The sequence below is a fragment of the Schistocerca piceifrons genome, chromosome 2 (genome assembly GCF_021461385.2).
Source record: "Schistocerca piceifrons isolate TAMUIC-IGC-003096 chromosome 2, iqSchPice1.1, whole genome shotgun sequence".
Taxonomy (NCBI): domain Eukaryota; kingdom Metazoa; phylum Arthropoda; class Insecta; order Orthoptera; family Acrididae; genus Schistocerca; species Schistocerca piceifrons.
The window spans coordinates 469294080-469317652 of NC_060139.1; the positions used below are offsets into that span (position 1 = coordinate 469294080).

The 23573-nt window shown below is 42.7% G+C and overlaps 1 long non-coding RNA gene across 1 annotated transcript in view; it reads left to right on the forward strand.

Annotated features, from left to right (window-relative positions):
* Positions 1–23573, forward strand: part of LOC124774590 — a 344364-nt gene that overhangs the window by 101227 nt on the left and 219564 nt on the right. Inside the window, exon 2 of the long non-coding RNA XR_007015386.1 lies at positions 9621–9684. This is a non-coding gene — a long non-coding RNA (uncharacterized LOC124774590). The remainder of the gene's footprint in view (positions 1–9620; positions 9685–23573) is intronic.

Sequence of the window (23573 nt, forward strand, 5' to 3'; positions counted from 1 at the left end):
GGACTTGTCGAAATATTCTCGTTGTCCATCTGCTGTAACCTCCTCCTCTTCCTTCCTCCCGTTCAGTAAAGTAGCCAGAAGAATCTTTGTCCCAGTTTCCCATCCTAATCGTGGCACACCAAAGTCTCGCGCTATCTATATGACATGAATAGGAAGTTTACGCACGATATTCTTAGAGATATCTTTGAAGCATTCCACCATTTCTATACTTAATGCGGATGGACAATAGAAACATTCGATTATACCTTTGGTCCACATTCGAGGCACTTCCGTTCACCCAGGTTATGTCGCATTCTGACTCTTTATATATGTCACGCGAGGTTATTGAGCTCCTCACTGCGGTAAACACTCCAGAATAATTGGCGTTCATCCTATGCTTCAGGGTCTGCTCGGAATTTGAGACTTCGCTGTTATCCATTTGTGGTAGCCTTTTGTTCCAATTCCCGAATTATTATAGCTAATAATTGAGGGCAATTTAGGGATATACCCAGCACAACCTTGCTGTTGATTAGTATTAAGTTTACGCTTTATTTTTAATAAAATAAAAGATCGTCCGTTAATAAGTGTAGCTGTGATATAATCTTGGTTCTGCAGTGCGCTACATCTGGCTGCCTATCGATTCTTCAGAGCGCTGTGACATGACTGAATAGCTTTACCCTATCAATGGCAAGCCATACCACAGAGTCCTGGAATCGTGTTGCTGATAACTGCGTTGTTCTTTGCATTCATCAAGTGAATACCATACCCAAACACAGACGAATCGCGGAGCTCAACTATGTAAGCAATGCCCTCGCGAACAGGCAGCTGTCTGAGTGGCATTTCAATGTTTCTGTAATAGTACTGTGCATACACACTGTCCCTAGAATACAGCACACTGTGTTGAAGAATGCTTGAACTACACAGAGGAAACAAAATTGCAACCCCAAGAAGGAGTAGTGCGACGTAAAGAAGTAGTAATTGTGCTCAGAGGATGCACAATTTTTGCACTAAATCTACTGTTCTTCTGACCTTCGACTTGAAAATTTTTCTACGCAATACATGTTTTCGTCGTTGCCTTCAAAAAAGAGTTGTTCTAGGCTAGGCTTTCTTGCTCTTCACACTCATTTTTTGCTGCCTATATTATCTTCGGCTGATTTCTGTTTTCCCTTCGTCTTACTTCCTTTTTCTTCTCTTTCTTTATCTACCGATTCTAGGTCACTGTTATATGGACTGGCTGTAAGTAGCCCTATGGCCGCAGAGTCCTTCTTTCGGCCGCTAGTTTTACGTTTTCTACCTACTCAAAGAGGTCAGATGCCACCACCGAAATGGCCACCTTGCCCGCATTGACCCCTTTACAAAAAGCCTGCCTATCCTCTAATAGCGTGACGGATCTCTCAGTGGCCGGCCGAAGTGGCCGTGCGGTTAAAGGCGCTGCAGTCTGGAACCGCAAGACCGCTACGGTCGCAGGTTCGAATCCTGCCTCGGGCATGGATGTTTGTGATGTCCTTAGGTTAGTTAGGTTTAACTAGTTCTAAGTTCTAGGGGACTAATGACCTCAGCAGTTGAGTCCCATAGTGCTCAGAGCCATTTTTTTGATCTCTCAGTGACTACAGTTGGATTATGGAGTCAAGATATGACACTTTCAATATAAATTCATTAAGAAGTCATAAGTCAAATTACCTCTCCACAACAAATACACTACGTGACCACTTACCTTACATCAGAATAAATAGAATCCACCGAAATTATTGTAACTCTGAAGAGCGACACAGCAGACATGTTCATCAGGTGACTGGACATCCCAGGCAGAATAATTTAAAGCATTTCCCGCGCCATTGCACCTTATGGCACCCAGGACCCCAATGGTCACTTTGCCCGGTTCTCCCGCACCTTTCTTCGTAAAAACACGGTGTATATTTAAGACAGGGAAACATATCAAGAAGCCGTTGTGAATCCAAAAAAATGGCTGGAAAGCGTTTTATCGCGCTTTTTCCATTGCTCTTAGGCCTATGTCAGAGAGCATTATTCTCTTCACAAGGTACATCCAATTGTAACGTTTCCAAGTTAATTATTTCTGTCAGAAAGAAGGAAGGTTATGAGGCTAAACGATCATCATTAGAGATTAATGCACTGTCACCTTGCTAGCGAATTTCCGTGTACTAACGGACGAAGCGAAATATCCTTCGAGGTCTGAGCGGCGGCATATTCGTGTATAAGCCCGAGAACAAGTGGACGAAGCCATAAATAAACTGCACTCCGGTACTGCTAAAAGTATGGCGACGCCCTACTCGAGCAAATGGCCAATGAATTCACTACCAAGGCTGTACAACAATAGAAGCGAGGCCGACCTTTCTTGCTCCACAGCTCATAAAGTTTCAGTGGCATACGGCGGAACCATTACGACGGGGTGTGTTATTTTGAAGCCGCTTATTGTTTTGGAACTAATTGACTTGCTGCCGGACGTAAACAACAGTCAATGTTCATCGCACTAAGCCTCCTAGCGTCCTGTGTATTCCCTCTTCTGTATTCCTACAGATAAGATGCGCCTGTTCACATTTGTACTGCGAATGCAGACCATGTGAGATGCCATAGTTGTATTCTCTCGCACCAGGACAGACCACAAAAGTTCCAACAGTCCACCAAAATGGTGTTTCTACTGACTTTCCTGCACAGAAGTAGCCCGTAGGTCGCTAAGTTGGACTCTCTTGGTGTGAGGCTGTAATGAAAGTTACTAGGGAGTGGGCTAAGGCTCTATAACGCTACTAACTGAACAGTCTGATTAAAAGTTTAGGGATGACGCTGACTTAGAATAAACGGAAACGTCACAGCAGCAAAGTCATAAACTGCTAACAAGTGATAAAATAAATGTTCGATTACAATGTCGCACGTTATATAGTTCACAGTTAACAACCTCAATATTTGGTCAATAAAGCTTTACATAAATCACCTCGCAAAACAGCTTACAATTTACACGTTCTGCTCTGCATTGTACGCAAAGTCGAGGTGCATTAATATTTGCATATTTGGGTATCAGTAACATATTAAATGTGCAGCATTGCCGATACTGAACCGTACAGCCACTATAACCGCCTGCTAACTCTAGGATTGGATTATCGGACAGCGATATAACGAAATACAGATATATTGGAGATATATTGGAATCAAATACTCGATATTTTAATCGATATTTCTCCAGCCGATATATCGGTGACATCGATGTCCTGTGGTGACATAATAGGACAAAAGTACTATTATTATTATAATCATCTAACCCATAACAGACAAAACTCAAGTCTACTTCCTTTTTAGTATTGAAATACTTAAACATAAAAGCGCTGCCTACCTACAGGTTTTTACTTTGAAGCTCTTTTTACTATTATCAGTTGAGTAATTTCGTTACTCCTCTCAGTCGAAAGTAAGGTTGGCAGAAATAGAGGAAATGTGGAAGCTAAAAAAAATTAAATAAAGAGAATAACTTCAGAAACTTATCCACAGTTATCAGTATACTTCTGAATACCACCTACTAGGCGGGTAGGAGATAATTCATTCTCAGTCTACAAGGAAATATCTGAACTGACCTAGTATGGTCCGTTCGATTATATCGAATATGGATATTTATTTTTCGATGTCCCATCCCTAGCACGCATCTCACGCACTCGACTGCAGCCAGTTCGAAACACTTCGCTCGGATCTAATTGTTGACATGCCGAAGGCGCACGATGTGCTTCGTCTGCATGACATTATAATGCTACAATTTTAAATAAAACTGGCAATAAAAGAAGTTGAATAAATTGTATTATCTCTTACTATTGAAGGTAGCTGCTATCAGTGTCAATACAATCTGAATACAGATATAAAGAAACGTTAATAGATGAAAATATGTCTACACCTTACTCCATCTCTCACCACACCACGCCACAAAAAAATGGTTCAAATGGCTCTGAGCACTATGGGACTTAACATCTGAGGTCTTCAGTCCCCTAGAACTTAGAACCACTTAAACCTAACTAAACTAAGGACATCACACACATCCATGCCCGAGGCAGGATTCGATCCTGCGACCGTAGCGGTCGCGCGGTTCCAGACTGAAGCGCCTAGAACCGCTCGGCCACGTCGGCCGGCTCACCTCGCCACATTTAACGTTATTCTTCTTAACTAGAATGTAAGGACTGGGAATGAATGCTGTGGCTCCCAGAGCCAAAAATGTTGCAAGCTATTAATATCAGTGCAACTACGGTGGCCGCCACAGAACAAATAACGAAATTTTACTTATTGTCCATATACAGTGCATTAGGAATAACGCATGATTAAATCTCTATGTGATTTGGTGCTATACAGGGTGCGAAATTTAGCACACAAATATGCCGCCTCTGGCAACAGCAATAGCTCTAACCCGGCTTGGCATCCAGTCGATCTGAGCTTGGATGAAACGCATGAGCACGTCATCCCATGTTGCATCAACTCTGTGACAGAGATCATTAATCATAGTGGCTGACGAGTCTTACCGTATCAGTCTCCTGGAAACACGTCACTAGAGGTTTCAGTGGATAGAGAGATGGAGAAGGCTCTGGCCATACCAACAAGTAAACGCCCTCTGTATCGGTGTAAGTCAGGACACCACGCTAAACATGCAGTCTTGCGTTATCTTGTTGAAATACAACCTCACGGAGACCTCGAAATTGTCAGAAATGTGATGCCTGCTGCTTAAATCACCGGCTTGACCAATTGCACGCCATAGCGACATGGCAGGTGCTAGACCCATGTGACGATGACGCAGTCTGCCAACGTTCGTTGTCCACGGCCCTCCGCATACTAATTTGTCCATTGTGATGCTGTACACTGAAACGACGGCGTGGTGTCACCCCTCGGTTGGCAGCGCTGCTAGCAGCCCACTTCTTGCTCGTACCGCGTCTAGTCAAGCTGCAACAACGGGCATTTCCCGACAATCCATGGTTATTTAGACGTCATCGCACTTATCCTTGTCGACACTTGTTTTGTTGCTAATATGTCCATTTCTCTTGCAAACATGCGTGACTGTACGATCCCTCATGGCCGACCAAACAGCATATCTGTCCTCTCGGGCACTAGTCGCACGAAGCCTTTGCGATTTTGCATAGCGTATACTATGGCCCTCCTGGACTGATTGATTCCTCATTCACATGATACTCGAGAGATCCCAACCAAGACGAGCAAACTCGTGAGATCCCCACCAAGACGAGCAGCAAGTCGTGCAACTGGGTGAACCCGACCCAGCTTTTGAGGTGGTCAGCTCCATATGCAGCCACTTTCCAAAATAGATCTCAAACCCGAATCCAGCCATCCTGATTTAGGTTTTCCACGATTTCCCTAAATCGCTTATGCCGGGATGGTTCCCTTACAATGGCCCGTGCCCTTCCCCATCCTTCCCTAATCCAGTGGGACCGATGACCTCACTGTTTGGTCCCCTCCCCCAAATCAAGCAACCTACCAAAATAGGTCATCTGTGTGCAGTGGTCAATTTTTGAGTCAAGTCAACTATGCACCGATGTAGACAAAAGTTAAGTTGTCACTACAGCATTTTTCTCCCTATTTCCGTAGAGTTAAGACTCCCTGTGACCATTATGCTCACCCAGTCATAGGTATGGTTAAAATGTTTGACTAAATATTCATGCCCGTGATGGGACTCTCCTCAAGGTATTTAAAAAGATTAAGAAACTATTTTCATTCTATATAATAATAATAAGGAACATTTTAAAAGATAATTGTGACTGACTTCATTATTTAACAAAATGTTGGTTGAAGAATCATTCAAGGAAATACGTGACTTCTGTGTTTTTAGTGTGCAGCTCTAAGCTACTGCACATTGTGTTTCTTTCTGTTTCTGAAATTTATTTCTGCCAACAATGATCACCTTAATGGCATCTTCACTTGTCATATGCTCCATACGGTCATTACAATCCTTTCTGACTTACTAGGACGCAAGGAGCAGGAACTGCCACACACCGAACAGTACTCTGAGGAAGTGACTAATGAATACACTGCTACCAACAGTTTAGTGCAAACATTACTAATAGCAAATAAAACAGTCATCTGCATTCTACCTGAAAATAACACACTTCATCGCGGTCAGTTGCATGCTGCCTACATTGTGCTGCAACGTAAACTGTTTTCCGTAGCAGTCTTCTTTACCTAGAAGCACTGAACTGTCTCCTCAGGTAGTTTAGTATTACTGCATTTTCAGTTTCATCACGCATCGTGACATAGTGTACAGTAATCACCACACATGGTCTATTCTTTTCAGTTCACTCAGCGGTTAGATTGAGAGTAAATGTATTAGTCTCTAGTTTGTTTTAGCTTTTGTGTATCATTTTCCATTGACTTCCTATAGTGACCGTCGATATACTGAACCATTTTAACGAAGCGGTGGCACCTGTCTGTGAAAACAAGTTTTATGCTGAATTTCTAAGCGAAGATTGCGAAATAATAAAAATTCTGATAGTAACTGGTCTTGTTTGTTGTTAAGTAATCAGTCGCAGTATCTAATGTTTTTAATACTAGTTTTCTTTGTTGGTTATAATATACGAAGCTATGAGTGAATGACAGTGGAAAGGAGTTACATTCAGTGAATGAAGTTCTAAACCACAATGACTTTCTCAGTGTGGGCTCTGTGAACAGTTAACGAACTGCGCTGTGAGAAGATTGTAGAATGTACGCTGGCCCTTCGCAAACAACTCTCTTGCATACAGATAGATTTGAAGAGCAGGATGGTAGTTCACTTGTATTTCGTTTGAGTCCATTGTTATCGGAATGACGTTGCAGCCGTTCATGCAGATGCAAACATATGCTTGTGAATCAGCTACTCACATCAAAAGTAACATTGATAATACTGCACAAACAGCTCTGTCCACAGAGCAAGATATAAACTAAACTTACATTTACCAAGAAAGAATAAATATAAAACTCCAGACATCATTTTCTATCAAGGAATGAAACTGAACAATGAGTTGCTCAATGAGTTCATGTACATTACTAAAGCGAACTTATTGAAAAAGCAGTTGAAAATTTCATATTAAGCTATACAATATCTACCGTGAAACCTCAATGAAGGACTACAACTCATAGCAGGCGTTGGTAAAAAGTATAACACAAGTGAAACATAATAAAACAGTACTGTTTCATATAACACTTAATACTGTTCTTTTTCGCTTCTTTTCCTTTTCTAGAAAACCTTCACTCCCAGAGTTCTTTCTGAGCTCAGCATCTCACTCTCTCAGAGGGATGCTTTGTCGAATTTTTCGCTCTAGCAAATGGGAAATGGGAAGCAAACATTGTCACCGTGGTCGTGATGTCTGCTGAAAACGTGATGTTACATTATGAAATGATGTGTCTACAGTGTGTCTAGTCTGCGCAGCCACTGGTAGTGGGATATAAATGAACAGTGTAACGTTAGGTTTTAATGTTGTTAAATACCGGTTCCTATTACAAGGCCATGACCGACGGCCTGTCCCATCCTTGTCACACTATACCTATAAGTACGTCAGTGCCTGTATATATGAATTATATTATTTTTTATTCTTAAACTGTAGTGCCATGACAAGTCCAAGTTATACCTGCTGACCAGTTCTCTCGTTTGAGTAGACAAAATAAATTCACCGAGTTTATGTCTATGTAGACATATTCAGTTTATTAAGTGAATATTTACTTGCAGCTGTTTAAAAAAGATCAACACCTGGAGCTATTAACAGAAGAGCCTGTCCCAAGGGTAACATGCTGTCAATATTTATTCAATAATGTTGATTTCATTGTCTCCACTAACAGTGGCTGGAATTCTTTTCGCAGCTCGAGGCTATCAAATGCACCACTCCACCCTCAGCTCTCCCAGCATCTGAAGAGGCCCTGAGACTTAAATTGGCTGTCTTTGTAACAGAAGCAGGACACTTGGGTGTTAAGGAATTTCTGATATTTCAACACAAGACAAGCAATGCAATACAGCAGATTATTGATCTAGATTTAAATATGATCAGTCCACTTCCATCAGACATATTGGCATCCACCATGCGAGATATACTGTGAATGTGTAGTACGTGACCCTACTCATTGCAGCCCATTCTACAAGTCCCAACAATTCCTGAAAGGAACTGATTTATGCTGTCTACCTGCAACACAATTAACGATAAGAGAGGTGCAGTAACTTTCTGGTCATTCATTAATAGATCTCCAAGTGACTACAACAAAGATTCCACATTTACTAATCTGACTCATTTCCTACCAATACTTTATAGGTCACTGACAACGTCACAGTCACAAATTAAGTGCATCTCAGGCATGTTTAGGCCGGCCGGAGTGGCCGAGCGGTTAACGGCGCTACACTCTGGAACCGCACGACCGCTACGGTCGCAGGTTCGAATCCTGCCTCGGGCGTGGATGTGTGTGATGTCCTTAGGTTAGTTAGGTTTAAGTAGTTCTAAGTTCTAGGGGACTTATGACCACAGCAGTTGAGTCCCATAGTGCTCAGAGCCATTTGAACCATTTTGAAATCAGGCATGTTTATAGGAACGTATTTTACATAAAAGCTCATTTAAGCAAATGCAAAATGGTACACAAAAACTGAAAATAACTCCACTGTGCCAACACGATCTCTGTGAAGTTATCTTGTCTACCCACATAAGAGAAGTGGAAAGGAAATGGTGGGGAGGTGTAATCTGTCTGTAAACTGTAAACCGAGCAGTGCTCATGTTGGAGGAAGTCGTCTTTCCCGGAAAAACGCTACAAATGCCGTACACCATTACTGAGAACCAGTTCCTCTGTAGCAGTGTAGAACAGTGTGCAGAGATTTTTCGTAGAATCCGCCCATATGCTTTCCGTATTCAGTGCAGTGTTAACACAATGTGTGGAATATGAAGAATACACCCCTCCCCTCCCACCCTCGGAAGTGTCAGAGCACCGCGTCACCACCGCTTCATAAGGCGAGCTGCGAAGTGATCCCTATAACATTGTGAAATATCCTGCAGTTGCTTTTTACGGCATACTGCAGTAGAGAGCAACGGAAACTGCCTGTTCGGTCATCATTTTGCAGATCTATAGAGGGAAATGGATGACCACAATCCAACGACTTACCTTACCTCACACTTCCATCCTCCACCGCTGCCTCTCCACCCTCTTACACACGCGGAATGCAAATTAACCCCTAAGACGGTTCTGCAGCACTTACATGTGGCACACGCATTTAATATCTGTCCTTAACACTCTTCTTTTAACAATAAACAACAGTTTTATACTACAAAAATTCCATTTTTAATGATCTGCGATTTTTATATCTCCTACAATGCGGGAACTATTAGACCTAGAAAAAAATGAATAAGACCTTTATTTTTCAGCAAATTTAGTACTGTTTCATTTTTTACCCGGAAACATTTTCACTAGATGGCGCTGTTTTCGAGACATTCAAGAAGGACCTTAAAAAGCGACTTTTATATCTCCCCAACTCCCACGCAGTCACCTCACCGGTCAGGATTTTTAGCATATCGTTCTTGCCACCGCCTCCGCGGACTACAGCACAATAATTTACGAATACACGGATTTTTCTCCCAGTCGACATGTTCTGGTCTTCGCTGACTGTGTTATTAGTCACTCTGCTCATATATTTTGCTTTTGTGTTGCAGGCGTGATCGCTCCCTGCTCAATAACACGGCGAGGGGCGACATCTCTTCAGCGCGTCTTCGGATGGTGAGTTTACAACGACAGCACAGCGCTCCCATGCGTCCTTTTGTAACGCTGAGCCAATTTTTCCCCTTTATCAGCCAGTGCGAAATGTTACTACTGGATAACAGCCACATTTTTTGTTTCGTTTTCTTTTCTTTTGTTTCATTTGGCCTCCAGAGTTTGTACTCTATTTAGCCATTGAGGACACATTTCACATAGAACACATAATCGTACGAAGAAAATTCAAAATGCATATTTACAGAACTGGAGGCTGAAGCCGTCAACTTTTTCCTCAAAAAATCCTGAACAAATACAATATAAGTAAAGTAGATGTATTTACGTAATCACTTCACACTACTTCTTAAATTTAATAGTAAGTGATAGACACAATAAAAATATGAGTCCTACAGATTTTGCCCTATACTCTTAAGAAAACTAACTATCACTTTATACTGGGGAGTGTCTTTAGAAATCAAAAGAGGAGACGCTGATTGAGGGAGAGGGTAATCCATACTCATTCAAGTTCTCATTAATTTCGATCTTTCATTGTCAAGTTTGAAACACGAAAATAAGATGTGGCGTACAAGAGCTGCTGACCAGGAATGCCACTCTCTTGCAGGGAGATTGTAAATGTTGATTCTACACAGATATAGAGGAAGCGAGGCAGGGTTAAGGCGGACTCGAATGATGGTGGAAATCGTAGCTCGGTCCAAATGCCTCCTCGTAAACCACGGTCTTGTAGTAAATTGAGGTTGCAATGCCGCAAAATTTACGCCTTTCGTTTGTTGGGGCACATTTCACATCTCGTCATTGCTGTTTTCCGTGATTCTTGACTTGACGTAAGTAGTCTGTACACGGTAATTTCACATCGAGAATAGTTCTTGTTGCTGCAGCTTGGATCGCTGAGACGTCAACTTCCTCGTGATAGCGGACGCCACAGGTGCACTGCGCCCACACGAGCATGACTGTCTGCCCTCTCCCTTTACAGTCAATATATTCCAGTACCATATCCAAACATAATGGTTGGGAGTTTTACTTGATTTTTAGAGTTGAACACATTTAACAACACTGGGGGGCGGACACGATTAATATCTTTAAGATGGGGTTGAAGAGACTAACTTAACTGCTTCCAAAATTCCCGCAGTTTCTACGGTAAAAACTGAAGCACTTTTACGTAGTTTGAAGACTTCACTGGTTTGAATGTGTGGACATAGAAAAGCACATCCATCATACTCCTATTGTGGAATTTTGGATCCATCAGTATATATACATATATAACCAGACCACTGAGCTTCAATGAGTCAATTAAATCTGCAATACGTTAACACTCAGCGTGCTTCTCACGTTACAATAATAGACTGGAATTGGCAGCTGACTGAGTCAACATCATATTCAAATAAAAGCAAATGTGACGAACATAGCATAGAATTTGACAGGATGCCAAGAGTCAAAGCTTGTGCAGACGGCCGGAATTTTAGTTCTTCTGTTGAAGGCTTTCCATAATTTGTTAACGTAGTGTCTGTTCTTGTAGAGAGGACATTTCATGATGGCCATTCCTTGAATAAAAAATTTATCTGACAGCATTTAACGTCTGATCCTGAAGGGCATCTCTCCCGCCACCACCAAAAGCGGTTTTGTAGGCGTCGAACACATGGCTCCAAGAAAGATACGAATGGCTCTGAATTGAAGAGCATCTAATTCGGAGAGATAAATCTTAGGCGCATTGTGATACAGCATACAACCATAGTCCAGTCTAGATCGACTAATCCCTCGGTATATCCTTAGTACAATATTTTGAAGCGCTTCCTACAACACTCGGGTGAGATAGCGGGTTGCATTTAATCCTGTCTCGCATTTATCAACAAAAAATTGTATGTGAGGCGCCCAACTGAGCCAAGAGTCAAATGTCCTTCCGAGGAATGGAGCGTAAGATTTTATCTGGAAAGTATACTTCGCGCATGTGGCGTGATCAACGATGAGGGCAAAGTTCGATTTTTCAAAAAGATACGATCACCGATTTCTCAGCTGAGATATTCAACCGACTGTTAAGACAGTCATTCATCGATGTGTCCAATGGCAATGAGTAATTCCGATTTAGCCTGAATATATGAGTCTGCGTATGAATAAACACAAACATCGTCTGTATATTGCAAAATTTTGTCGGGATATACAGGAAGGGAATTAACATTGCATCATGGGGCAGTCCCTAAGAGACTATAACGCAGCCACAGAAAAATATTTGTCATTTAAGCTATTGTGCTTCTGAATCCTGTGTTGTGCAACAGTTTGACGTGACACAACAGCCAAGCGAGTTTGTCGATCACTGTCACTCACATGATTGAAAACGCGAGAACTTTGTATTAATTTTGATGATATGAATTTTTGTAACCTTGTTAAAAGAGTCTGCTTCCAAGGCTTAGCACTCTGCTTATCAGATTATCTCGTGAAACTCACAGCTTCGATCCCCAGCATTCTCAGATAGGTTTTCTCGCTATGGAGACTGGACTGAATCCACGCAACTGAAGAAAAAAGAAGAACTGAGAAGATACTTGCTGTGTCATCACCTATTAATGATCTGTACGACAGTGGCGTCGCGGAGATCAAACCGAAGAAGAAACGCGTTCCACCGTCACGCAATCTAACAGTTATTTGGTAAACACTGAGCTCCTAAGCAATCCCTGTGATCAGCACATTGCTGTGTTCACCTGGAGAAGACGAAGCCGCAGTGTCTGGAGCGAGCTCCAAGACGAATCTTGTGGTAGACTCACGAGCCAAGTATCACAGTACGCCGTCGCATATCTTCCACAAATATTGACATATAGGCTGCTTTGCTCTGAGGCGTCGTTCCCAAACGAAATATCTGACTGATTCCAACCGACAAAACATCGATGCCTTCTCGGAATTTCTTTCGGCGACGCCCGAACAGCAGTTAACCGGTTCTCTGTTAGTCCGTTTTCGAGAACACGCCGACGCCTGACGTCAGAAATTAATGAGCAGATGTCAGGCTGTTCTGTTCTTGCTACTGTTTGACCACTATGTGTGTGCGTGTGGGGGTGGGGGGCGGGGGGGGGGGGGGGCTCTAAGAATGTTAGAAGAAAGAAAAAAGCAGCAGGTGGTCCGACAGAGACAGAGGAGGCTTGGAAGTTTCTTTGCTTTGCAACGAGTTTAGCATTTCGTAACTTAGTGATCATCTAGTGATAAACAACGCGTAACTCTCCTGCATTTGAGTGCCTTGTCTTCTCTAAACATATAGGCAACATTAATGTGAGATACAACTCCAGGCGTGCCTCAGTTCTTACATTATCTTTTGTGTGCTTCTAATAGCGCCTTTTTGCTTTCGCACTTGGATAGGCAGCCACAGTGTCTGAAGTTATGTGTTGCGACAAAGCAATGTTAACAACTCCCCTGCTCCTTGGTGTCTTAGTAGGAGGACTATTCAGTCGGTGAAGCGTTTTTGTGTTGGTTTTGTACGGATACAAAACGCATTGTATTGTGCAAAAGGAGCGAACTAAGACACGCGAAATGCTTATATACATTGACAGTGATACATCTACTGACATCACTGTTCGTTTTATAGCGGAAAAGTAAAATTAAGTGCTTCAGCGGATTAAAATCATAAATCTCATACACATCTGCTTAATTTCTTGTTAACTTTTCGGCTCCATAGCTAGGAAAGGAGCTAACAGGGTGGCAACCGGTATCTAGTTTCACACAAATACGCGCTCAGGAGATGTTAAATGTTGACGCAAAACTTCAGTTTTTCTCATGGCGTCAGATTTTAACAGTGGATTCATTCTGTTTCTTTGTGAAATACACAAAATCTGTTTCTCGTCACCAATGACCTGTAAAATATGAAAATTCTTTTCCGTATGTTTAGCTTCTGTACATCAATAAGGATGAACAACTTTAACACAACAGGGTATTAGTAGTGGGTTGTTTCTAAACTGTGCAGCTACGTACTCGCTATGATGAGCTAAGTAAACATAACTGGTACGAGTGTATGGTGGTGGAATTCTTCCCTGGATCAGCCCTGTAATGTCCCGCATTTGCAGTAGCTGTTTGTAACGAAACTAGCATCAGAATGACAAACTGTAGAATAATGTAAATGATATGTGATGGTATGTGCCAGATGTTGTTCGTTCATCAGGCTGTTTTACGCTGCAGGCGAAAGACAACTGACGTTGTTCGTTATGTTCCATGTCAGCGAAAGTATTTGTTCGTTATATAGGCACTACGAACGCGTGGGATCTTGTTTCCTTCTACTACAGCGTTTAATCTTCGTCGAAGGCCTTGCACTAAGTTGTGGTTTTTTTTTTAAATCCACGAAACACCCCACAGATGTAATTCATTCGACATGTTGACTGCAATTTGCGGCCTGAACAGGTCAGTCAACTACTCATTTTATTCGAATGTCCGATGCTACGACCCTTCCTTTCTATTTAGCAAAACTGTCATGGTAGTGTAGAAAAGATTTCACTGCAGTTGCCGCTGTGTGGAAAGTATACTGCTGCTTATAATGTACTCATTAACACCTGCGTTGATATTACTAAACACCAAAACTACCTGTCAGGGCACAAAATATGTAAAAAGCACCAGGCCATACCACCATCTCCGCCGAAGTTCACTAGCTCTACAATTCAGGTAAATACCGTTCGTTAGACATCCGAAAAGATACGCACAGGCCCGTAAGAGTGGCGCGTCTTGGACAGAGGCTCCGCCACGTCATCATGGATGTTTTCATTGCTCCATAGATCAGCGACAGCGTCATGTACACCATACTAAGGAACGTCGCACATTTTCTTGTGGTTAGTGATTTATGGGCAGCAGTGCGACTGCGGAAACACCGTCGTATCGCCTCTTGACGGATCATACCGAAGATTGATACGTAGAATGCATTTTAGGTTCCGACAGTGCCGACTGCTTAGTTTCTTATGTCAACCAGAGCTGGAAGCGTGGGCAGTGTTTTCGATATTTCCGCCACACAGCAATAAATATTAGACAGAGTTATCTCCTGTGAAATCTCTTCTTTGGAATGAGTTGACTTTAAGGAGTTGAAATCGCGTCTCTGTGGAAGTCACATCCTTCTTTAAATGACGGAGAAGTTTTTCCACCGAGTTTGTTGCTGTAATTTTTTTAGAAAGCTTCTTTCATCATATTATAGAGAGTTAATTGTATGCTAGGGAGACATCTTCAAGAGAAAACCCTCAGCATTTCGTCCATTTTTTTCCCCATGATTTCCAATACGAAGGTGCCACTCAGCTCTCTTCTTGGCCACATGTTACACAAAATGGATCTTTGATGCTGACTCATCTGACCGTGACTCCAAGGGGTAGTCACACAGTTTTAATCATCAAATCGAAGAAATAAAGTTATATAATTAATTTTTTGTTTATTTGCAGTTACATGCCTACGGTTCTAGTACACGGTGTAAATCTCGCGCCACAGTATCGTATCACGCCGTTGAAGAAGCCAAGACAGAATCGCGCTGCCCGACCTCCATGTCAGCTTATTTATAACGCGTAGGCTTGCAGTATTCTGTACATAGTTTGCACATTCTTCCAGCTCCCAGCAGTGTGTAGAATTTACGGTAGGATCTTCTTCAATAATACGCATTATGAATTTTTATATCTTCATTAATAAAGTATGTCATTATTGCTAATTCCCTAATCTTGGTATTATACGAGGGATGGAACTTCAATAGTGGAAACAATTTATTTACAGCTCGTAGAAAATGGGTTCGTCTTTCAAAGTTTTACTGACCTTCGACGTGATCACCCGCATTGTGTATATCCCATTGGGAGCGATGTGGAAGTCGTAGAATACTCTTAGGAGTGCCAGTTGTGTTGTGTTGACAGTTCGAGCGGCGCGGTCTATTACCCGACGAACTTGTAGCAGTTCCGAAGCGAATGCCGTGAAGTGTTTCCTTCGGTTTAGAAATCGGGTTGAACTCACAAGGGCTTAATTCAGGAGAGTGCAGCAGATGGTATACAACTTAGCAGCCCCATCAGTCAAACAAATCAGTAACAACTTGCACTGTACGTGCTTGAGCATTGTCCTACAAAATGATGGTCAGGTCCTGAAGAAAGTGGCATCACTTCTGTCTCTAAGCTGGTCGTAGGTTGTGTTCCGTAAATGAACAGCATAGAGACAGAAGTGATGACACTTTCTGCAGGACCTGACCTTCATTTTGCAGGACAATGCTCAAGCAAGTACCGTGTTAGCTGTTACTGATTTGTTTGACTGTTTTGTTTGACTGATGGGGCTGCAAAGTTGTATAGCATCTGCTGCACTCCCCTGAATTAAGCCCTCGTGAGTTCAACTCGATTTCTAAACAGAAGGAAACACTTCACGGCATTCGCTTCAGGACTGTTACAAATTCGTCGGGCAATAGACCGCGCCGCTCGAACTGTCAACACAACTCTCACTGCTGAGAGTATCCTATGACTTCCACATCGCTGGCAACGGGATATACACAATACTGGTGACTACTTTGAAGGTCAGTAAAACTTTGAAACAGGTATTTATTTTGTACGAGCTGTAAATAAATAGTTCCCACTATTAAAGTTCCAACCCTCGTATATCGACTCTTAAGGTGAAGGATCCCTAATAACCTCAAGCCCGCTGTTCTGCAGCCAATCAGGGGAGACGCCACCCTGTCCCGATCCAAATGCTTTGTAGCGCCGGAGCGCCGTCACGTGTGGTCGTGCTGCAGGCAGGCAGTAAGCTGACTTCCGCTGTTTGATGGCGGCGGGCCATGCCTTCCTGCAGCAGACCGGCGGCGCGTCAGCGAAATGCAACCCGCGCGCCCAGTCAGAGGGTTCGGTTACTCGGCTTTGCTGAGCGGCCAGTGGTGGGCCTATCTGTAATGAGGTGACAAAAGTCGCGAAATACCGGTATGCACACATGCAGATGGCGGTAGTATGACGTACACAAGGTGTAAAAGGGCGGTGCGTTGGCGGAGCTCTCATTTGTACTCAGGTGATTCATGTGAAAAGGTTTCCCGACGTGATTATGGCCGAACTACGGAATTAACAGACTTTGAAGGCGGAATGGTAGTGGACCTAGACGCAGGGGACATTTAATTTCGGAAATAGTTAAAGAATTCAGTGTTCCGAGATCCACAGTGTCAAGAGTGCCAAATTTCAGGCATTGCCTTTCGCCATGGGCAACGCACTGGCAGACGCCTTTCACTTAACGACCTAGAGTAGCGGCGTTTTGTGTAGAGTTGCCACTGCTAACAGACATACAGACATTCAACACTGCGTGAAATAACTGCAGAAGTCAATGTGTGGACGTACGACGAACGTTTCCGTTAGGACAGTGCGGCGAAATTTGGCGTTGATGGGCTATAGCAGGAGACGACCGACACAAGTGCCATTGCTAACAGCACGACATCGCCTGCAGCATCTCTCCTGGGCTCGTGACCATATCGGTTGGACCCTAGACGACTGGAAAACGTTGGCCTGGTCAGCTGAGTCCAGATTTCAGTTGTTAACAGATGATGGTAGGGTCAGAGTATGACGCAGACTCTACAAAGCCAAGGACCGAATTATCGTACTGGTGATAGTTCTATAATGGTGTGGGTTATGTTCACAAGAAATGGACTGCTTCTTCTGATCCGAGTGAACCGATTATTGACTAGAAGTGGTTATGTTCGGCCACTTGGAGGCCATTTGCAGCCATACATGGACTTCATGTTCCCAAACAATGATGTCATGTCACTAGGCCACATTTGTTCGAGATCTGAGGAACGTTCTGGACAACTCAAGCGAATGATGTGGCCACTCATCGAACATTTATACGACATAACCGAGAGGTCAGTTAGTGCACAACATTCTGCATCGGCAACACCTTCGCATTTATGGATGGCTATAGAAGTAGCATGGCTCACTATTTCTGGAGGGGACTTCCTACGACTTGTTGAGTCCATGCCATGTCGAGTTGCTGCTCTACGCCGGCAAAAGAAGGTCCGACACGATATTAGGAGGACTCCCACGGCTTTTGTCACCCCACTGTATCTTACTAAGCGACTATCCTGTAGCCTGGCCCCACCTGCAAGTTGCCTGTCTAACGGCATCCAGCAGCAACAAAAACTTGATTTTTAATATTTCGCGTAATTATTTATCTAATTTATAAATTCGAAAAGCTGTCATAACCTACTCACTAAGAAGTATAATCTTACGTTTAAAGTTTAACATAATAAGACAAGTATTGCAGACCGTATGTTTGTCTCGAGACAGTGCAGCTGACGGCTGGCAAATACGTGCACTTTATTCATCTAGTATTTGACAATGAGAGCACTTCGTGGCTTCCAACAAATTTTGCACATACTTTCAAGCCTTTACGAAACTTTTTCTGGCTGACACCCTCCACAAAATGATGAAAACAATAAACTAAATCGCTTACTACGTTTTTGTTGTTCATGTAGTGAAATTCAAGTAAACTTGAGCGTCGGACATGACGTTTTAATTTATTACTTCTTTGTCACCAACTCTATTCGCAATGCATTTTGCAGGCAATATATACTTACACCACTGAATGTTGTATTCATACTTACGGAATTATATCATTGTTTGACACATTGTTCAGAAGATGGGACGCCATAAACATTCAGATGTGTGAAAACCTAGCACTTACTTAAAATGGGGCGCAAATTACCCACACCATATTCGTTCAGTGTTTCATAATTAGAGAACTTAGCGACTTCCAGCTAATTTTCAGCTTACTTTCAAGCGTTTCTCAAAGTTTTTCACGTTTACGTGCTTAACGTCACTTACTTAACGCTTTAACTCACTTTTAAAGTAATCAGATGTTTGAAGCTGTTTTATACATGGGAGTTCAATCCTTTAAGGAATCAGAGGTTTACTGGTGTAGACAGGAATGGGGAGCCTTGTTTCCTCCAGGCTGCGCGTGGGCCGTAGTACAGGCAGGTAGCGTCGCACGGGCAAATACAGTCAACTGGCGACTACGACAAGACATGTGTTTGATAATTTACACCAAATCAGTGCTTGTAATCTATCATTTGCTAAACCATCCCTATAGGGCTTGTATTTAAATGTGGGAGTGAGTGAAACAGTCTGTGCTGAAACCTTTTGTTGTGGGTTGGCAGGAGAGCCAACACCGGGTTACTAGAGGAAGCCGAAAGGCACGCGTTTTAGCTCACGCAGGCTGGCGTGAGGTCTGGAACAGGTCAAGGAAATTAGACTTTAGAAAAAACGGACGTAGCTGGAGGAATACTTAACGTTAATCCATAACTGGTGAACGTCGCTCTTGACTGTACATTATTCACAATATCAATAGTAACTGAACATGCCGCCTTGCTAGGTCGTAGCAAATGACGTAGCTGAAGGCTATACTAACTATCGTCTCGGCAAATGAGAGCGTATTTTGTCAGTGAACCATCGCTAGCAAAGTCGGGTGTACAACTGGGGCGAGTGCTAGGAAGTCTCTCTAGACCTGCCGCGTGGCGGCGCTCGGTCTGCAATCACATAGTGGCGACACGCGGGTCCGACGTATACTAACGGACCGCGGTCGATTTAAAGGCTACCACCTAGCAAGTGCGGTGTCTGGCGGTGACACCACACCTTTTGTAGGCTACGTCTATAAACTTACTCTGTAAACCACTACGAAGTGCATGGCAGTGGGTGGGACAACATATTAATGTTTCTTTCCGTTCCAGTCTTGTATGTAGAGCCGGGAGAACTGCGAGTCACGCGCGTGGGCGGGTAGGGAGAGAAAGGGAGAGAGAGAGAGAGAGAGAGAGAGAGAGAGAGAGAGAGAGAGAGAGAGAGAGAGAGAGAGAGACTTTAATTCGTAGCATGTCGTATATCAAAAGCTGGCTGGACGCATCATGTCTGAGAGCCACAAACAAAAAGAAAGACAACGACTGCTTTAATGTCTTTGTACTTGTTGCAATTGCTCCGCGCTTGTCTTCACGGTCCGTACGGGAGCAACGCCCTAGAGGGTTGAAAATATATTTGCGTTCTTCACTTAATACTGTTTCTTGGAACTTTGTAACAAGGCTTCAAGGGTCTAGCAATGTACCTTTATCACAATTTCTGTCACGTCTCCCGTGAGTCACAAAGTATTCGTGCAGAATTAATTACATGTCAGTCATATAATAAGGTGTTCTTGAAATAACACCTGCATTAATAAATTAGTTTCGTTCATTTTTTTTCAGAGACTGAACTGTTTCAGGTTTTTCTAACAAGGGAACCTCCCCATCGCACCCCCTTCAGATTTAGTTATAAGTTGGCACAGTGGATAGGCCTTGAAAAACTGAACACAGATCAATCGAGAAAACAGGAAGAAGTTGTATGGAACTACGAAAAAATAAGCAAAATATACAAACTGAGTAGTCCATGTGCAAGATATGCAACATCAAGTTTCACGTGTGTGAAGGAGCGCCGTGGTCCCGTGGTTAGCGTGAGTAGCTGCGGAACGAGACGTTCTTGGTTCAAGCCTGCACTCGAGTGAAAATGTTAATTCTTCATTTTCAGTTTATGTGACAAACTCTTTTGTTTTCATCACTTTTTGGGAGTGATTATCACAACCACAAGAAAACCTAAATCGAGCAAGGTAGAAGAATCTTTTTACCCATTCGCCAAGTGTACAAGTTAGGTGGGACGACAACATATTCCTGTCATGTGACGCACATGCCGTCACCAGTGTCGTATAGAATGTGTCAGACGTGCTTTCCTGTGGAGGAATCGGTTGACATATGACCTTGCGATCAAATGTTTTCGATTCCCATTGGAGAGGCACGTCCTTTCGTCTACTAATCGCACGGTCGCACGCTTATGCGGTGCGGTCGCAAAGCACAGACACTAAACTTATTTCAGAGAACAGAGACGTCAATGAACGAACGGACAGATCATAACTTTGCGGAAATAAATAAAGTAAAATTTTCACTCGAGAGAAGACTTGAACCAAGGGCCTCTCGTTCCGCAGCTGCTCACGCTGACCACGGGACCACGGCGCTCCTTCACTCAAGTGAAACTTGATGTTGCCTATCTTGCACATGGACTACCCAGTTTGTATATTTTGCTTATTTTTTCATAGTTCCATACAACTTCTTCCTGTTTTCTCGATTGATCTGTGTTCAGTTTTTCAAGGCCTATCCACTGTGCCAACTTATAACTAAATCTGAAGGGGGTGCGATGGGGAGGTTCCCTTGTAAGTAGGGATATCTTTCGTTGAAGCTAGTAACCACTAACTTTTGAATATCTTCTCTTATCTCTGAAAAACATATTCTGATTAGTATTTATTGCTCTATAAAATGTTTCGTTGTACTGGGGAATACAGAAAACGTATCCCTGTTCTTAATTTTGGAATCACTGAACATAAAAATCTTAAAATACACATCTGTGTTTCGTCAACGGGAATATTTAAGCGTTGCAAATTTAGTCAGTATTGCCATGGAAACACTAGTGTGTCCTAACGTGGTTTGATGAGGCATTTTTCTGAAATATGGTATTAGTTGTCCACGGGTTCCAGTGCGTTATGTAGTAAGTCAAAAACTTGTTGATGATCTGTGTAGCCCTAAGATTACAGTATGACAGCTATCTAGCAATAAAATCTTGGAGCCGGCCGGAGTGGCCGAGCGGTTCTAGGCACTACAGTCTGGAAACGCGTGACCGCTACGGTAGCAGGTTCGAATCCTTCCTCGGGCATGGATGTGTGTGATGTCCTTAGGTTAGTTAGGTTTAAGTAGTTCTGAGTTCTAGTGGACTGATGACCTCAGCACATAAATCCCATAGTGCTCAGAGCCATTTGAACCAATGAAATCGTGGATTTTTATATTGTTCTGTTAGCGGCATAAAATTGTACACTATTATTCGTAGCACATTAATGAAGTTATATCACCGAACAAAATACGTACTTCAAACAGGAAGCAGTTGTTGACAGGTTTTCGCACGATATCTTCAGACTTTCTCTCTTCTCAGCTAATTACCATTGTTACATTGCGTGAATTACGCGAAAAAGGGTGTGCAGTACAGCGGGTAGACGTACAAGTACAAACAATATCTTAGGGAACCGGTGTTCAAAACGTTATAATAGTGTTAGGTAATATCGTATGTATTACATTAATCAATAAAATATAATACTGTTGACAACCTCGGGTCGTGAGCTCTGAGCCAATCAGAAATAATATCATCAGTGACCACTCCGTCTATACGGGTTCCCTTATAATGAGCAGCCTAAGCAGCACCGTGGATCGTTCGCCAACACCACCGTACATTCTGTCATGGCATTGGTGCAGTCCTCTACTGGAGTATCGCTTTGAAGGAATGAGTGAGTAATCTGACTCGCTGTTTCTGGTAGGAAAGAGGCTTTCATGCTCAAAGTAACTTTAATGAAGGTAAGGTAGTGAAATCACTTGTCCTCTTAGTTGTTAGTCAAACCAATCGGCGTCCTTTAGTCGGTGGTTGGGGTCTTCGTCTGGCCTGGGGCTGTGGACAAAGGGGTAGCGACTTCCCTATTATGAAACGTGATTTGGAAATAAACTTGCGGAAAGGCTTGGCAGAAAGTATCCCTTCTCAGAGGATTGCTATCAGCGACAGCAGCAAATGACCCTTTAAGGATAGTGTTGAGATTTAGAGCTTGTGCACTCGCTCATTATGCGGTGTCAGTAGTCAGTTGAGGGCTTTGTTTGATGAACGAGAAGGATTTGTTGCAGTCTAATTAAAGTCGGTAGAATACATTCATTTACGTGAAATATCGACTGTGGTGCGTTTGCGCGACCTACGATCTGTTGGCTACTCTTTTTTGCCTTTGAGATATCGGCAGAAATTGCTAGGAAGCAACTGAAGGCGGTTGATGGTTAAGCTGTCCTGACACTGGACGTATTGCTCATCGCGAAGCTCACCAGACGCGGTAGCCGTCGTGGATACTGTACCCTCTGAAATGGCCTGCTGCATCTCGTGGAACGTGCCCCTCATAGTGACCCGCGACCGCAGCGTTATCCAGTGGCACTTGCTGGCTGCATCTGGCGTGCTATTCACACAGTTTGATTACAAAAACTGACGCACGTAAAACAGCAGTGTTCACTCTTTTAGCGATCGTCGAATAAGGACGGAATCAGCCTGTGACGTAGACTGCTACCTTGCAAATCATTAATCCACGTTCCCTTCCACACTCACAAAATCAAAGAAACTCTCTCTAATATAGAGCGCTTTTATTTATAATAAATAACGTCGAGTATTGCAGATCGTACTGCTATTTAATTAATAAGGAAGGCCCTGAATCTTTTAGAAAACATAGGGCCAAAATGAAATAGATGGAGGTAACCACACGATACATTTCAAGACTCTTATGAACTACGCTACGGTTATAACGTGACAGCGACATCTAATGCTAACCGTTGGGATACTCACTTCAGAAAAATTACCACGGAATCTAGATTTATTTAATGGCTCTTGTTGCTTTGCACCAAGCCTTATGGTACATTCGTTCACAGTGTGCATAGGAGCCTGAGCATGGCACCACTAAAGTGTCGAAACTGATAACTTAAAGAAAAATAAATACGAACTGATTTAAATACAGCTGTTGTTTGATTTTTGTTCTACATACTACTCTAGGTTTTACGTTACACAAATATCTAAAGGCTGCATCCATAGATGTCATTATCTAATATTTAACCATAAAAAGTTGTACCAAAAACTGCGCGCTTTGGAAAAATATTTATTGCGCCGTAGCACAGAATTGGCATACTCGCATTGTATGCAAGCTATAATACGAAAAGCGTAATACACGAAACGACTTTAACTACCGATATGCGGTTTCCTGTTTTTTTATTATAATAAATCGTACCAAAAACGACGCTTTTCCGAGAGGTCGTCTATGTGCCGGTGCTTTGAAACAGCCTATATGAATAGCACATTCATTATAATATAACAGTCATCAGAAAAGGA